This window comes from Aythya fuligula, chromosome 10, assembly GCF_009819795.1.
Source record: "Aythya fuligula isolate bAytFul2 chromosome 10, bAytFul2.pri, whole genome shotgun sequence".
In the NCBI taxonomy this organism is placed as follows: domain Eukaryota; kingdom Metazoa; phylum Chordata; class Aves; order Anseriformes; family Anatidae; genus Aythya; species Aythya fuligula.
This window is the reverse complement of record NC_045568.1, coordinates 10,935,639-10,951,784: the sequence shown is the minus strand read 5'-3', so window position 1 is coordinate 10,951,784 and position 16,146 is coordinate 10,935,639. Positions and strand designations below refer to the sequence as shown.

Genomic DNA, 16,146 nt, shown 5'->3' with positions numbered 1-16,146 from the left:
GCACCGCGCCAGTGGCAGCGCACGAGATAGCGGCAGGGGCTGGCAGCAACCGCTCTGCTGGCTCCTCCGTGCCCCCGGGCAGGTCCCTGCACCGCTTCCAAATCCCCTTTGTGGACGTGCCCAGCTCCCAAAGCGCTCCGTTCCCGCTCCGAAAGCTCTCCAGCTCCGAAAGCTCTCCGTTCCTGCAGCGCTCCCAGCGCCTCCCTCCTCCCCACGCAGCAGCCTCCGAGGCTATAGCCTCGAGGGAGGTTTGGGCAACGCCGGGTGAGCACCTCGGAGGCTAAGCCAGCTCTGCGGGTGTGGAGCGAACGGGAACGTGGAGCCACCGGCCCTGGGAGTGACTCACGTGGTCCAAAGCTCACAGCCCTGCGGTGCTGTGTCAGGGCAAGAGGCTCCCGGCAGGGAGCGCGCGCCCACACCCCAGGGCACGGCGTGCCGGGACAGAGCTGTCCCTCCTGGGGAAGAGGTGACAGGAGGCAGCCCCACCGCCCAGCACCTTCGTTTTAGGAACTTTATCAGCAAGGCCACAACCACAAGCCCAGCAGAGCGGCGCCCGCCAGCCCCTAACCGCACCGCGGGGCGCAGGATGCGGCCACACCACCAGTACTGAGCTGCTGCTTGGGGCAGGAGGCGGCGAGCAGCTCGGTTTCCTCCGGGGCTGTGGGGTGCCAGGGGAAGGTTCCTGCCCACTGGAGCAGCCGGGGCCTCCCTCGCCCAGCTGGCGGCGCCCAGCAGCCAGGCACAGCACCCTGCGCCGTGCCCTGCGCCAACAGCACGGGGTTTGTGCTGGTCGTGGGGCCCTGCAGCTCTCCTCGCGGTGCGGATGGGGTAGGAGGAGTAACAGCCGGGACGGCTTCCTGGGTGCTTGACGTGGGTGTCCCCACACTGCGCCGCCCTTTGTCCCGAAATTTCTTTCTGTGCCCACGGCTTTCCCTTCTCCTCCGAGCAAGGGGGAGCTCCTGGGGGCACCGCGCTCGCCCCAGCACCACACCAAGCACCCCCTGCAGCACCCAAACGGCTCCCTGCTTCCAGCAGTGATTTCTGCAATTCATCCAGCCCGGCAGAGACCCTCTGCACCCCATTACTGAGCTGGCAGCCCCAGTGCAACACCACAGCAGTAGAAGGACAGGAGACAAGGGCGACAGGAGGCGTGGGTGCCCCAAACCAAACACACCCCGGCACAACCACTTCTCCGTCTGCACCGACACCAGGAGAGGAACAACACCCCGGGCTCTGTCACAAGGAGATTTCCATCTAACCAAAATCCAACAGGCACCAGCAGCCCGCCGCCGGGAGGAAGAGGAGCGGGGACAGGCGGTGGAGGTGGCGTGGGAACCCCAAACCCCTGCGCTGCTCCGCAGGGACGGGCAAGCGGGACGGGGAAGTCGTTTTCTCAGCACATGTCCAATTATTCATTGCTTCTATTTTCGGGAGCGGGTACATGCGCCAGAGGTCAGGCTGCTGTGACAAATCAGGGCTAGAAAGCCCAACAGGAGATTCCCAAATTAATTTAGGGAACAGTTCCTCGGGAGCTGGAGGGAGAGCAAAGCAAGGGAGAGCTGGGGCGAGCTGCGAGCAGACAGATGACAGTCTGCAGAGCTCCTCGGAGGCTTCTGCTCCTAAATATACGTTTGCAGCAACTTCTCGTCATAGTGCCCTGACACCAGCAGGGGTTTTGTACAGTAAGACCTGCTTAAAGCAATCAGCGGTGGTTAAAATAAAATAAAAGAGAAACTACAGGAGAGGTGAGCTTGCTTTCTTCTTTTCTATGTTCCCAACAGCATCCCGTCCCAGAAGGGGCTCAGGGATCGCAGTGGGAAGCAAGACCCACCCTCCAAACACAGCCACAGCGGTCCCAAATCGTGGAAACCCCAAGCAGCCAGCAGCTCGCGCACGCACGTGGGGCTTCTCCTCTCTCACACGCACGTAGCAGGAAACCTGCCGTCAGAAACAAAGCTGACAAAGCAACTGCGCACCCGCTAAATCCACCCCGGCCCCTTTCATCCCACGCCGGAAAGGAAATTTGGTAACAGCCTCGCCTCGGCAGCGGCCAGGAGGCCGGTGTGGCTTTAGGTGCTGCTCACACGGGACCCGGCTGCACCGCCTGCAGCCCCGAGCTCACAGGGGCCGTGGGTAAAACACACCTTGAAAGGCAAGGGCTGGGCAGAGCACGAGGACCAGCTCTGCTCGCTCGGGGAGCGAGGCCAGCACACTGCCTGGTGCCAACTACAAAACAGCAGCCCCTGCAGAAATTAACGGGGCCGTGGTCCCGAGCTGGTCCAAGAGCATCCCCTGCAGCAGCAGGGCTGGTGCTGAGCACCCCCTGCAGCCCCCATCGGTGCTCGTGCTGGGAACAGCATCCCTCAGCCCTCAGCCCTCCTCCTCGGGGAGAAGCGGCTCTGCAGGAGCGCTGCGAAACAGGGGCTGGGAGAGAAACCCGACGGGGGGGGAAAAACCCTCCTGCATCACCCCCGGGAGGGCAGGAGGAATGGGATCCGATGGGTTTTTCTGCGCTCGATCCAAGCCGCTTGCTGCTTTCGGACCGAGGGAACCGGCTCCGTCTTCACCCGCTCGCGCTGCCTCGCTGCCAGTAATTAGCGAAAGGGAGCGAGGGGAGATGCTACGGAGGAGAGAAAAGCCCGCAGGCCACAGGAGAGCCGGTCTCACAATACGCTCGGTGTATTTTTAGGTTCGTCTGCCTGGGAAAAGCCTTGCAACAATAAGAAAAGGCTGGTGGTGTTACCGAGCTGGGAGCTGCGCTACATACGCGATCATCTGCGGCAGGGCTGCCTTAACTCCTTCCTGCTCCTCTCGCAGAGCTCTGGGCCGGGTCCGTCCCCTCCCCACAGCGCAATCACTTCAGCCACCCAAAGCTGCCTCACCGGCGTTTCTGGGATGGTTTCTCCCAGGTTTCTCCCAGCCCCAATAGCACAAGGCGGAGAGAGGCACGAGGACAGCCTCAGCAGGCCCCACCAGGCACAAATACCCCTTCCAAGGACCCCAGACACAAACCAGGACCTCACACACCTCTCCCAGAGCCCTTCCCGTTCCCCCCACAGCACACGTGGCTATCCAAGAGGCAGACCTGGGCCCTACAAGAGGCCTTCCCCACACAGCCCCGAGCCGGACACGTATTTCCAAGGAGCAGAGTGCCCCCACGCTTCCCTTGAGCTCCACAGGGCCACCAGAAGGCCCTGGTGTCCTGCTTGAACCTGGTTAAACCGCAGCACCTGGAGACCAGGGACCACCACACGCCCCAAAACCCCACACCCAGACCCCCAGTGCAGGCCTGTGGTGGGGCTGCGGCTCCTAACAGCAGCACCCAGGGCAGCTCAAGGCTTCACATCCCACACCCACATTCATCTGGTGACCTTCAGACCAGGATCTCCCCTGCCCAAGCAGGCAGGGTTTGGGGACAGCCCGGCTCCCCAGGACACCACAGCTTTCCCCAAACCCCACCTGGGAGCTCCTGCTTTGTGCCGACGGAGCAGAGCCGGAGGATTTCTGCTCCCGGCTCCGGGGCTGCTTTAATCCAGCACAAATCCAGGCGGGGCTGAAATTCCTCTTTTTCCACCCGGCCCCGTGCTGCGGTCACGGGGTGAGCCGAGGCGGTGCAGGGCACACACCGCCCTCATGGGTATGGATGAAGCCAGCGGGCACCACAAGGCGTCTGCTGGCGGGGAGAGGAGGTTTCCCCAGACAACACCCACGCTGCAGCCCATTCCTCTCTCCACCCCCGGCCCTCCCAAGACTTTCCTTGCTGCAGGCTGTGCCCCTCACCCTGCTGTGGGGGAAAAACCAGAGGGAAAGGGCCCCGGGCTGGGCACAGAAGCGAGCGGTGCCTGAAAGCGCTCCACCAGCAGCAAGACAAAGAGGGGAAATTCTGCTTTCAGAGGCTGACAGAGGCTTCGCTCGCTTACACTACGGGACGAGAGCATCCAATAAAAGCAGTGAGAGGCACAAACGCACACAGGCAAAGGCTGAGTCCGCACCCCACACTCCCAGGGCAAGCCCAGGGCCAGTGTGCTTCAGGTGGCTTCGGGGGGCTTCAGATGGCCGGGGAGGGTGAAGCCAGGTCCGGAGCAGGACGCAGCACACCTGGATGGCCCAGGGGATCACCCCTGTGAGGCTCCAGCCGGGATGGAGAGGGGAAGGAGAGGCACCCGGCAGCCCCCAGCCTCCTGCCCAAGCTTGGCAAGCTGTGTGGGACAGAGAGGGAGCGAGGTGCTGCCAGAAGGGCGCTCGCCCCCTACGAGCCACAGCGGCTGGATGGTGGCCCCGCGGTGACGTCAGGCTGCGGAGGGGCCGGGAGCCGCGTGGCTCCACACCGCGGCACACGGAGCACGGCGGAGAGGCAGGGCAAGGCCCCCGATCCTCGCCCCACGAGGCCGTGCCCCCCAGGGCATCCCCCTGTAGGGCCGCGGGCACCGCCGGTGTAGGGGCTGTGAGGAGGGAGAGCCGGTGGCAATCCCAGCCCGGGGCTGCTGGAGGCTCTGCCGACCCGCGGAGGCCGATCTCTTCGCCTGCCTTCCTGCCTTTCTCCTCCCCCATTTCTTCCCGATGACATCAGCCTGAAAAGCAGGTTCTCCCCTGCCGACCAGCCCATCGGACAGCTCCGTGTCCCCACCACCGTCCCGCTGGAAGGGGTGAAGCCCCCCACGGACCCCCTGCCACGGTGAAAGAACCCCAGGTCCCAGAGGGGCAGGACCCTGAGCGAGCACGGGGCAGCTCTGCTCCCCTGGCTCCCTGCAGGACGCGGCCGGTCCGGGAACAGGACGGAGCCCCCCAGGACCCTCCAACCCCTCCAACCACCCGGCAACACCTCCCGAGGGCCGCAGAGCTGGATCGGGACCAACCGGGAACACAGGGCCCTGCGAAACATCCTGCGCACCAGCCGAGCCGCGAGCTTATTTTTAAACTCCTAAAATATTTTTGGGTTTTCCTCTTCCCTTGTCGAAGCTCACGGTCTGCACAGGAAGAGCGAAACAACTGCCTGTATACACAGCGCGGCCGCGCACACAAAGCAAACAACTTATTGCCACTGCAATTACCTCCGATGTTATCTGCGGCTCCGACAGAGTCGGCATTCGCTGAAGGAAACGTGGCTTTCACATCGCCCCGTGCCACCGCCAGCGGGAGGTGATCCCTCCTGCCAGCCCCAAAAGGGGACCCGGTGCCCGTGCCCAGGGAGGGCAGCGAGTGCAGGGGGCAGAAGGCAGCGAGCACCCGGGCACGGGGCTGCGGCGTGCAGGAGATCTCCCCCCTCCAGCCCGGCTGGTGTCTGCCTCTCCCCTCGCAGGGGATTTCGTTCTGCAAGGGCTCGAATATTTTGGCAGGCACGGAAAGCGGAGGGGCTCGGAGAGCTGCTGCCCCCACACCGCCGCCGCGAGGCCCGCCTGGAGCAGGGCCAGAGGCCCCGCACGGCCGAGGATCAGTGCCCCGGACACGAAAAAACGCCAGGGATCCCAGAAAGCCTGAAGCCTGGAGCCGGTTCAGGCGGCGAGGAATCCGAGCTGACTTCCTGCTAATGGCATGAAAACAAGGCTCCTCCTAACCCCTCGCACGCCGGACCGCAGCCCTGCTCCGGCGAACTCCGAAGCGAGCATGAATCACTCCACATTTATCAGCTCAAAACACCCGAACAATTAACGAGATTTTTTTTTTCCCCCCTCCAGTATAATTATATACGTTTTAATGCAATTACCACCCCTGTATTTTGTACATTAAACAGTAGGCAACCAAAAGGAAGAGAGAGACTTCATTTTCCTTGGCTTAGCATTTCTGAAAATACCGGTGGATTGCAGAGCAGCCCCGGCAGAAGGGTTTATCTTCACGGGAGAAAAGAGGGGGAGTGGATGGAAAACGGGAAGGGGTGGGAGGGATCCCCTGCAGGGAAAGCAGGAATCGCAGCACCCGTCCCCGCTGCCCTCCACCGCTCGTACCTCCATGGGGAAACAGCCCCGATGCCACCGGCAGGGCTTGGACCCGGCCTCAGCTTCCTAAAATCCACCTGGCCGTGGGTTACCCAACCCCCAGAACCGGGGTCAACAGCCAGATGAAAGCTCCCGGGCAGCAGCACGGACAGCAAAGCGCGGTTAAACTGCCCAAATTGGATTACGAGCGCTCCGGGTCTCGGTGCCAAGTTGGCCGGCGGGCTGCGGGAGGAGAAGGGAGGCAGGCGTGGGCACCCAGAGCCCCGGGGCGAGCAGCGGGGAGGCAGAGGGGAGAACGGGGAAGAGCTGAGGCTGCTGCTCAGCACCAGTGGACGTGGAGGAGATGTCCTCTGCCCAGCAGGTCCTGCAGAGCCCAGCTGAAGCATGCTCACCCAGGCACTTTCTCCCAGAGGTAACAAAACTTGGCACGGAGACCAACACGTGGGGCAGGGGGGAGCTCAGCTGCACGGCAAAGCCCTGGCCTCGCGCCCGCACGGACAGAGGGGTGACCCAAAATATCCCCCTCGTGCCACGCAAGGAGAGCTGAGGGCAGAAAGGAGCAAAAACGTTTGTGTTCCTGCACCGGCCGCACAACCCCGACGTGAAGTTCACACACTTGAACATCTTGACACACAGGCCACAAGGAGGAGGCTGGCCAAGCCCTGGCTAAAGGGAAAAATAAACTCCGAGTTGTTTCTAATTCAGGGTTTGAAATGGTGGCTTCCACCTGGAACAAAGGCTGGAGGCAGCCGCGGGATGCTCGGGAAAGGCACAGAGGGAGGCACCGCCCGGCTCCCGGCTGCGCTCCGGCAGGTCGAAGGCACACGTTTGGGCTGCCAACACACCAAAAAATGGGGAAAACAAGCCACATCTGCCCGTGGCTGGCACGAAAACCAAGCCTGAGCTTCTCCCTTGAGACGTTTGCTCAAAGCTGGCTTGCAAGCACAGCCCGGGAAGGCGCTGGGGTACCTGCCTGTGCTTCCCTGCTGCGCCCTTCCCCGGGGCTGAGCTGGGGCACGGCCAGAGCCGCGTGCCACCGACGGTGCCGGAGCCCACGTGTGCCCTGCACAAAGCCACGGCTGCAGCAGGAGGCTCCCGCAGCACGGCCCTGAGCGTGTCGGGGGCTGCAGCCAGCCAAGGAGGGGGTTGTCTCCAGCCCCAAGTCAAACCGGCCGCCCCGGCACTGACGCAAACGCTCGCTCCTCCCGGCTTCACGCGGCGTCACGGCGCTCAGCGCCCCGCCGGGAGAAGGGCCCACGGCCACGGGAGGGAAGGGACCGGGGCCACGAGGAGCCACGCTCACCCATCCCCTGCCGTGCCCAGCCATGGGGCCGCTCACCAGCCAAAACCCAGCCAGGAGCACCTGGATCTCTTCTGTACGGCACCGCCGGTGCCTAACGACGCAATTTGGAGACGTAATTTGGAGACATCAGCAAACCACAGGGCAGCAGCTCGAGGTTTCCACGAGTATAACCCCACCAGCCCCAGTCCCAAGCCCACACAAACCTGGAACCTGCGGGCAGCAAGGGAAGGACCCAGCACTGGGCTGACCCGTGCCCCCTTCCCACAGCACGGAGGGATTGCAGCACCTCTGCCCCCTCCCCTCCTTCCCCCGACACACCAGGGGTGCCGAAGCTGTCCCCCAGGGTGCCGAAGCTGTCACCGGGGGAGCCTTCATGCAGACAAAGCCTGGTGGGACCCAGCGGCAGCCGGATCCTGCAGGCACAGCTCCCCAGCTCGCAGGCAGCCCGGCGGCACGAGCGCTGCAGCACCGGGCTCCTCCACCCAGGAATTCCCAGCTCGGGGCCGAGCGAAGCTCTCGCCGGCGGATAACGCTTCCAGCCAGCAGCCAGCCGAGCAGCAACAAAGGCCCTGACCCGCAGCGAGCCCAGAGAATAAACAGGCACAACTTTCCCCCGTTAAGCCCGATCCGATGGCCGGATCCTTCCCCTTCATGCACGGGGTGGGGAAGGCGCAGCACGGCCACGGAGCCCAGCTGCCAGGCACCACACTGACGCACCGGGAGCGGGGCTGGGGCCGGCCCCGAGCTCTGCCGGCGCTGCGGCGGGGAGGAGGGGAAGCAGCCTCGGCGCACGGCACGGCACAGCACGGCACGGCTCTTACTGCCCTCTGCCATTTCAGCCTCTCGCCAGCCAGCCCCAGCCCCGCCGGAGTTCGGAGGAGTTTGGGTTCGTGCCGCAGGGCCCGCTGCCTTGGGCAGGGGAAGCGCTTTGGGTCTGTGGGCGGAGGCGAGGGCTGCCTGCCCTAGCTGCATGCGCAGCCCCAGCACGCACCGAGGCTGATCGCCGTGCTCCGCTCCAAACCTTACACATCCGTAAAAAAAAAAAATAATAAAAAAAAAAAAAAAAGCAAAGCCAAGAAGGGAAAGTTGAGGCCCTCCAGGCTATCCGTGCTCGCTGCACAAGAGCTCCGGTACCGGCACCGCCACGCTCCCAAACCCAACGCCCTCAAAACTTTGATTTTCCGAGCTGCACCACAAAGCCCAGCCACCGAACGTGCACCGAGCACACCGAGCATCCGCCCGCAGCCCCGTCGGGGAAGCGAGCCCCTCAGAGCGGGATGCCCCCGGTGTCCCTGCATCCCCCCGAGCACGGAGCCGGACCCCGAAATTCCTCGGCACCCGCACGGCCACGGCCACCTCCGGCACGCACCCGCGCCCCGCGAGCAGCAGCAGCAGCAGCAGCAGCCGCCGCCGCCTCCCCTCCTCGCAGCCACTTCGGAAATTATCTGCACATCATCCGAGAGGCTCCTGCCCCGCCGCTCCTCCACGTTTCTACCGCATTTCGGCCGCCGGTGCGTTGAGCCAGAGCCATGGAGCCGCCGGCTTTGCCCACTGAGCGGATACAAAAGACCCTGAGATTGTTCAGGAAGCAATTAGCCGCTGCTCGGAGGAAAATGGTGTTTTCAAATGGATAACCTTTGATGTAGTCAATAGCTTCGTCTCCTCCTTTCCTCCTTTTTTTTTTTTTTTTTTTTTTTTTTTTTCGGCCTCGCACAAAAGAAAGAGGAGGGGGGGGAAAAATGAAATGAAATCAAAAAAAAAATAATAATAAAAAAATCCCAAAGAAAGGCTGGGAATTGGCTCCGCCACAGCCCTCTTGCTCGGCGGAGAGGGATCTGGCGGCGAGGCGGGGGCAGGCAGCCCGACAATGCAGCTCAGCCGGCCAACTTTTCTCCCCTCCGCGTCCCGCAGCCCGCACGGAGCACCATGAATATTCAATCCCAGCCTCGCCAGGTCCCGCTTTTGTCTCGTCCTCCCCGAAACCCGGCCGGGCTGGGGAAGGAGGGGAGTGGGGGGGGGGGGAGCGCACAAGCGAGGTCCCTGCCTGCCCTCCCCTCCCTTCCCCTCGCCATCCCTCTCCTCCTTACCCGGTGACCTTCATGTTAAAGCCCTGCTTACACCCCAGCCCCCCCCCCCCCCCCTCCCCTTAACGCTTCCATAGGGGCAGCTCTCAGCCCTCACAGGCTGGGATTTGGGGTTTTTTTTTAGGGGATTTTCTCGCAGCGCAGCGCCGGGGGGGACACACCGCGGGCAGCCTCCCGTGGGCACCGCCACGGAGGGGAGCGGGGACGGCGGTGGCAGCCCCCGGGGGGGGCTCTGCCCCCTGACCGGGCTGTGGAGGAACCACCCGGCCCCCCCCGGCACCCCCAGGCTTTGGGGACCCCAAAAAGCCCGAGCCCAGCCCCCCAAAACCCGGCTGTAAGGGAAGGGGGGGGGGGGGGGCTCCGACCCCTGCCGGCCCCGCGGGGCGCAATGCGGGGCTGGGAGGGGGGGGGGGGGGGAGCCGAACGCCCTCCCCATTTCGCTTTAAAATAAAAAATAAAAAATACAAAAATAAAAATTAGGGGAGTTGCGGAAAGCCTGACTTCACCCCCAAAATAATAATAAATCCAATAAAAAAACGAAGAGGAAAGTTGCCAGCCGCGTTACTCACGCCTCGGGTCCCCGCTGGCTTCAGCCCCGCCGCCAGCCATAACCGCATTCCAGCCGGGGCCCTCCTCCTCCTCCTCCTCCTCCTCCTCCTCCTCCTCCTTCACCTCCTCCTCCTCCTTCTTCCTCCTCTCCTCCTCCTCCTCCTCCTGCTGCCGCTCCTGCTGCCCGCCGCCCTCCCTCCTGCCTCCCTCCGCCGCCGCCGCTGCCCCGCATGAATGGGCCGGCGGCGCGGGGCCCCGACGGAACGCCGCGCGCGCGCGCGCCCCCGCCGCCGCCGCCGCGCGCGCGCACGCGCACGGCCGCGCCCCCGCCGCCGCTGCCGCTGCCACCGCCGGGACCGGGGCCGCGGCCGGGGAAAGGGGCGGCGGCGGCGGCGGTGGTGGCGGCGGCGTCGCCTCCAGGGGGCGCCCGCGGAGCTCCGCGGGGACGGGCGCGGCCCCGCCCCGCTGCTGAGTCTTAAAAGGGCGATGGAGGGGAGGGGATGGGGGGCTGGGGGGAAGGGGGTGGGCGAGGGGGGTGCTCGAGGGGTCTTCAAGGGGTCTTCAAGGGGGGTAGGGGGCGCCGCCCCGTGGTTTGGGGTTGCTGCGCCCCAGTGTGGGGTGGTGGAGGTATGGGTGGTCCCTGGTGTATGGAGTGCAAATATCAGGGGCAGAATGCTTGTGGAAAGCCTTTTGGAGAGGAGGAGGAGGGTTTGGGGGATATCACCCCTGTATGGGGTGGTGGAGGTCGGGGTGGTGCCGCTGTGCCCTCCTGATCCATAGGGACTGCAGGCGGTGGTGCCATGTTATGCCGTGCTGCTGTCTCGGACCCCACACGTGGCCAGCTGTGTGAGGACAGCCAGGGTGGACCCGTGGCCCTAGGCATGGCTCCCTCACGGCCCTACACACAGCTCTACCACAGCCATATACACAGTCCCCTCATGGACCTAGACATGGCTCCCTCAGAGTCCTACACACAGTTCCCTCACGGCCCTAGGCATGGCACCTTCACAGACCTACACGTGGCTCCATCAGAGACCTAGACACAGCTCCCTCATGGCCCTACACACAGATCCCTCACCGCCCTAGACATGGCTCCCCCACAGCCCTACACACGGCTCCCTCATGTGTATAGGGACACACGGCTCCCTCATGGCCCTACACAAATCCCTCACAGCCCTACACACCGTTCCCTCATGGCCCTACACATAGCCCTACACATGGCTTCCTCACGGCCCTACACACGGCTCCCTTATGTGTGTAGGGACACACAGCTCCCTCACAGCCCTACACGCAGCCCTACACATGGCTCCCTCACGGCCTCTCCGTGCGGGAGGGCCCAGCGCAGCCTCCCCAGCCCAGCCCAGCCCGGCAGGGGCAGCGGGCGGCCGGGAGCCGCCTCAGCTCAGCTCAGCTCAGCGCAGGGCAGCGCCGCCGGCCCGGCGGCCACCCAGCCGATAACGGCAGGACTTTGTTCCGCAGGGCTGCCAGCTCAGCATCTTCCCGCTGGCACCGCATCCACGCCGCTTACGGCTAAAATCACAAAGGGGAAATAGAGTAAAAGCCATAAAAAAGATGAATGGGTGGTCTGAGTTAATTATTTGTCTTTTTAAAACACGTTTTCGGCGCCAGCCATTTTTATCATCTTCATTATCCCCCTTTCTTCATTTTGCCTTCACGCCAAGCCAGGGCATGGCTGCCCCGTGCCCACGTGCCCCGTCCCCAGCACAGCACCGCCCCGGTGTCCCTGTGTGGGTGCAGAAACCAGTGACCATCCCCCTCTGCTCCTGCATCTCTCAGCTGGGAAGCGACCTTTTTAGAGGCAATCAGAACTAAATAAAGTCCTCATAATCAGGCCTGCACCTCCGCTCCTTTCACCGGTGAGACGCGGGATATAAATGGCGTGGAGCCGCTCTCCTGCCAGGAGATGGAGCGGTGGCTCACTGCAGCATGGGGGTGAATGATGTCCCCCAGCTTGGGGCTTCAATCTTAGTAGCCCTCCAGCCACAAAACCCACAGCCCATCGAGGTAGAAGCCTCCAAACCCCGACCGCAGGACAGGTGGGCATCCAGGCGCTAATGCCATGAGGGCACCAGACACAGCCCAGGCCGCAGCCAGCCAAATCTTCATCTCCACCGAACTGCATCACCAAGACACGCTTTGCCCTTCAGCCTCGTGCACACCGCTGAATTTTGGGAGTAGCCAGCCGTCAGCTCTGCTGCAGTAATGCATATGCTCATCTTGTGCGGATGTGTAGACATGCTCAGGGAGACCTCAGCCTCCAAAACTGAGCCCGTGTGCTTGCCTCCACCTGTGCTAATGGTTACAAGCACGTACACAGCTCCTTACCTGGGCTGAAGTAACCGATTCGTGAAGCCATGGAGAACACGAGGCCTCCTTCAGCCAGCAGAGCCCAGAGGCCGCTCTGGCCCTTGGGAGAGGACAACGAAGGAGGGCAGAAGGTTCCTGGTGAACCTCAGGAGCCAGAACAGAGAAGAAAAGTGGACCTTGGAGGCTCCAGCGAGGGTAGGAAGAGAGGATGGGGTGGAGAACGGGTGATTCAGACAAGTACACCAGGCGAGGTGCTCCCTACTTCCAGCCCTCGGCACCAGTTATGTCTTGTGCAAAGTCCACTTGAAAGCAAAGATGGCATCCCTAGGACTCGGGCCAGAGGTCCCTTCCGACCCAAAGAGAGCCCTCGTCACAGGTTTTCCTTTTGTCTATCTCCCCACCCTGCCCTCGTCAACATCTGTCATGTGGAGGCCAGGAGCTGGGAGCTGTCAGATTCCCCCTGAGACACCGGCGTCGGTGCCTGCCATTCTCCCACCTCTTATTTGTGCACAGGCACACATGGGGCCCAGACTTAAAAGCTTTTGAGACAGAGGAGAAAAGAACAAATCAGCTCACTCTGACGGCAGGGAAGCGGCTGGGGTTTGGATCACTTCCCCCAGATTGAAAGAAGCGGTTCTCTTTTTTTTTTTTTCCTTTTTTTTCCTTCCCCTCCAAGAGACTAAATTTAGTGAATTCATTTCACATTAAAAACTTGTCAGGTATTCACATCCGAAGAGGCTGCTACTTGGGCCTCTCAGGGGAGTTAGCGAGACAGCGAAACCTCTTAAACGCATAAAGAAGAAGGGAGAGAGATTCAGGCAGGCTCCCACCGCCGCCTGTAAATCCGCTTGCTCCCGGGAGCGTTGCGCGGGCACCTTGCTCTCTCGGCCACTATCTCGTGCTGCAGGCGTGGGGAAGAGGGGGGATTAGCCCTGTGCTCGCTCCGCACGCAGGGCAGTGTCACACAGCCCCGCAAGGCTCCCAGCGTCTCCGCAGCTCCCCTTCCCCAGCTCAGCACCGGTGGGGAGGGAGCCCGAGCGATTTGTTCTTGCTGAGGGAAAGGGTGATGGGCTGACAGAGCGGTGAGGGATGAAACCGAGGTGGAGGAGCTCAGGAAAGAGGCCTGGCACCCTGGCACACCTCCAGCTGCCAGAGGTCCAGGGGTGACAGTGTCACCTGGGGACAGGCAGGCTGTCCGGGAGGCCTGGGCAGAATGACGACTGGCCACGGGGCTGTGGTTGTACCTAGGGTTTTATTGAAGATTTTAGCCAACAGGGCAGCTTTTGGTCATCCACAGTTTCCAGTAGTGAGCATAGGTTATCGTTGCAGGAGAAAATGGCACTCGTTATGCAGAACGTATTGCTGGAGGTCAGGAGCAGGGGGGCACAAAGAGGAATAAAAACAGGAAAGAAAAACCAAGAGCCCCCGTGCCAGGAGCCCGGGTGCACAGCAGGAAGGATTTTGGGGTTCAGAGGAGGTGGGGAGGAGTCGCAGGCTTGCAGCAACCCACAGAGCTCACAGCCCCCCACGGCCAGCCCGCTGGCTCCTCCAGCACCGTGCCCAGAGCGCGGGGACACTCCTCACTCGTGCCTTTCCCCAGGGTCTGGGCACCTCACCCCTGCAGCTGGCCCCCGGTTAGCTCTGCAAGCCTCATCTTTTTCTCCTGCCTCTGATGGCTTTTTAATTGCTCTGCTCCCCCTCAGCCCTCGTGCCTCCTCATCCCCCTGCGGCTGACGAACCTCCAGGGAGCGGCAGGCTCGGCCGTGCTCCCGCGTGCCCCGAGGACAGCCGGCATGAGTGGCACCTCAAAGGCAACTCGGCATTTCAGAGCGCAGCAGGGCGCTGGGAGGAAGGGTTTGAAGCAGAAGATGACTCCGTTCTCAGCTGGACCAAAACCACAGAGGTTACGAGTTCGGCTGGCTCGTCCTCATTATGCTAAAAGCATGCGGCTGACTCTGCACTTCTTCCGCAGAACTTTGACCAAAATTACATTTAGAGACAATCTGTTCTCGGTGTGTCGGGTGCACTCTCCTCTGTTAGCGAAGAGACCGAGGGGCATTTTGTTCTCTAAAAGCAGCCTGACAACTACTATGTAAAAAGAAACTAATTGGGAGAGGATTAGATCGCCAAAGAGAGCCAGAATAGATGGGAAAGCTGTTCCGCGCAGCTCACTGGGTTAATCCAGTCCAACTGAGTGGTGAGGGGCTATAAATAAGCGGCTAAATTTGTGATTTTTCAACCATTTTCAGCTTCTGACTGCTAAAAATTTCCCGCTGGGAACACAGGCTCCTGCACGGTGCGCGCAGGTCTCCAGGCACAGATCCGCTCCCCTGTTCACCTCCCGGGGACCTCCTAAAATGGTTCCCTGAGAGTCTGCGACCACAGGTTTGAACCCTCTGGGCTGAGCAGCGATGTGTGGGGATGGGATAAAGCCAGTGCCCCTTTCTGCTGTGATATCTGGCTTCCTGGAGAGCAAATCTGAACTTTGGGGACATTCACACCCGGCCTCTGCAGCTCAGCTCCCAGGGCATCCTCGGAGAGGGAAGGGGCCTGGAGAGGAGATCAGCTCTGCACAGATGTCACTGGTGGGGCTTTTTCTCTCCTCCTGTCCTCGCAGACATCGTTGCTAATAAAGAACTAGGGAGCGGAAAGCCTGGGCAGACAGGCTGGGGAGGCAGCACGGTGCCCGAACAGAGGGTTTGTCAAAGTTTTCCAGGAGGCGTCAGCAGCTCTTTAGGCTTCTTGACAGCCAGGATAACAAAATGTGTCTGCAGAGCTCTGGGGATCCAGACTGAAATTAAAATGGGTAATGAATAGAGCCATTTTTCAGGGGATCACAGCTGCAAACGCAGGCAGGGCCAGCAGGCAAAAGGCACTGGAGAGGCACATGGGGAAGGGACGTGGGGTGGCACGGGGGCTGTCACTCCTCCTCTCCCCGGCCCACCTGGCGAGGAGGGCACTTTGCTGCCTGCTTTTATCCCGTGCCTGCTGCTACAGACGCCCTCTGGATCCACAGGCGCCCGCAAAGCATCGCTGATGAACGGCCCCTTCCTCCGCCCCGCTGTGCTTATGTTCCTTGAAATGGGGAATTTTCTATTAGAGGCCTCGGCGGGCAGGCAGCACTGCTGTTAATTACAGAGAGAAGCTCCCCCTGGCCAGGGCTGGGAAGGGAGAGGTCAGATGGGCACGGGAGGTCACCTGGAAGGATGAAGGGGGATTGGGAGAAAGAGAAGTCTGGGAGCCCTGTTATTTCCCCAGCCTGCTGGGCTGGGAGTGTTGCACCCAGTGGTTTGGGAAGGGGGTCCCTGCTGCGAGTGTTTTGGTGCTGGGATGGGTGTGAGATGTGCTGGGGTGCTCCTGCGAGGTCCCACAGGTCTGCAGCGGGAGCTCCAGGAGCTGGTGAGACCCAAAGAAGAACACCCAGTGTGGTGGGAGAGGACGGACACCCAGCAGGACGTGTCCTGAAGAAGCTCTGCTCCTCTCCAAGCTCCCTAAAGACTTTGCTGCCCCGTGACTGCTTCTCCCTCACCTGACAGCGCCCTGACACGCACCGGTCCTTCCCATTGCTCTTCCCCAGGTGGGAGGGAGCCCCTGCAGAGCCCCCTCCCCAGCCATACCTTCACGGGTGAGCTTCTTCCCGGCTCCTCCATCCCTTTGCCCGTGCCTCACGACGGCGCTTAATTAGCAGGAAGGCTGATGCAGACACCTGTCAGCTCCTGGGAGACAACCAGCATTTCACATTAGCTGCCCCGGGGCTGCTCGGCAGGAACAGCTCTCTCTCCGTATTGATATTCCTTCATCTCAGCCTATTTTCCAAGCCGTCAAGCTGCCATCTCAACCCTCCCAGGCCCGGGGAGAGCATCCTCGTGTCCGTCAGCTCCTGGACTCCGAGCCCACCTTTGCAGCCGCTGCCGAACCACTTTTTGTGCTTCTTCCCGGCAGCCCGAGG

The 16,146-nt window shown here is 62.0% G+C and overlaps 1 protein-coding gene across 4 annotated transcripts in view; it reads right to left on the bottom strand.

Moving 5' to 3' along the window:
- The window catches only part of PLXNA1 (plexin A1), a 107,270-nt gene extending 91,438 nt beyond the window's left edge, over window positions 1–15,832 (bottom strand). For 2 of the 4 annotated variants that reach the window (XM_032193913.1, XM_032193916.1), the window contains exon 1: window positions 9,890–9,956. The gene's annotated coding sequence lies outside the window, so the exon portion shown is untranslated. Of the gene's footprint in view, window positions 1–8,871; window positions 8,919–9,889; window positions 9,957–15,814 lie in introns of those variants that run through there. The other 2 variants (XM_032193915.1, XM_032193914.1) reach the window with 2 other exon arrangements.
- Between the last annotated feature and the right edge of the window lie 314 nt (window positions 15,833–16,146).